General features: G+C 47.3%; 1 long non-coding RNA gene across 1 annotated transcript in view; it reads left to right on the top strand.

Annotated features, from left to right (window-relative positions):
• LOC109313798 overlaps window positions 1-131 on the top strand; it is an 18,807-nt gene extending 18,676 nt beyond the window's left edge. Inside the window, exon 3 of the long non-coding RNA XR_002102148.1 lies at window positions 118-131. This is a non-coding gene — a long non-coding RNA (uncharacterized LOC109313798). The remainder of the gene's footprint in view (window positions 1-117) is intronic.
• The last annotated feature ends 998 nt before the right edge of the window (window positions 132-1,129 follow it).

Here is a 1,129-nt window from a genome sequence, read left to right as displayed (position 1 = left end):
CTGGCAGGGGGAACAGCTGAGAGCGGGGGTTGGGGGGGCTCATGGCAGAGTGCCCTCTATGCAGCATAGGGCAGTAGGGATTGTCTCCCCCACACCAGCAGCTCCTGGTGAGCACAGGTGCTTTTTTTAAAGTACTGAGAGATGGACTGAGCAGGGGGAGCCATGGGGGGGCTGGGGGAGCGAGCAGGGGTCAGGGGGGCTGGCAGGGATCCCCCCATGGTTCCCTCCCCCAGCCCCTAGTACTTACCAGCTCGGACTGCCGAAGATTCAGAAAGCTCTGATTCGATTCAGACCTTTAAATTGGTCCCCTGACTCAATTTGGATTTAGAGATTCAGCCACCAAATTAGGTCGAATCTACTCTGCATCGAATCACCACCCAAAGCTTCGCACAGCCCTAATAGACATGTTTGATCTGCTCCTGGGACGTACAAAGTCAGCTCACCCAAGCTGATGATATTGGGCAAAACTTTGTGCTTTCTTTTTGTGATTTCCATTAAGACAGAGATTACCAAAGCTATTGAAGAGCTATGGACACAAAGATCTCTTTAAAACCAATAAGTTATATCTAATTCCTCTCTGTGGCTTTGAGCATCTCCGCTAGAAAGCAGAGCTGGTCAACATTAATTTTTTTTTGATTTGTGGCAAAACATTTTTGATAAATGTTTGCTAGAGGAAGCATGTATTAAATGAAATGGTTCCTGAACCACTGGCTTCTGTGTAGCTATTCACCTGGTGACGTGGGAAGTTACACGCCTCTCAGGAATGGACTTCATGACAGTGATTTTTTGAGAAGCGGCTTATCTTTTTCTTTTATGGGCAAGTTTTTTCTCAAAAATAAAACAGAGAGGAAAAAGAACTGGAAACCTGCTTCTTGCCCCACAGTTCCCCAAACCAGCTAGAAGTAGGCAAGTCAGAGCTAGTGAGGTGTCCTGAATCCCAGTCTGATGGCCTCTCCCACTCGCCTATTTCTTTTCATCCAAGCACCTGTCACAATTTCAGGCTTAGCTGTGTCTCATTTTCCAGCTCAGGTCTCTTCAAGTTTCCAGCTGTTGGTTCTGTTCTTCAGATCAATTCACTGGGTCAGCCGATCGTAAAACAAACCCTCTCAGGGCCAGTGACTCTGCTATT

This window comes from Crocodylus porosus, unplaced genomic scaffold (assembly GCF_001723895.1).
Source record: "Crocodylus porosus isolate Cpor-Errol unplaced genomic scaffold, CroPor_comp1, whole genome shotgun sequence".
Taxonomy (NCBI): domain Eukaryota; kingdom Metazoa; phylum Chordata; order Crocodylia; family Crocodylidae; genus Crocodylus; species Crocodylus porosus.
Note: the sequence above shows the minus strand (reverse complement) of the source record. Positions and strands in the feature narration are given on the sequence as shown.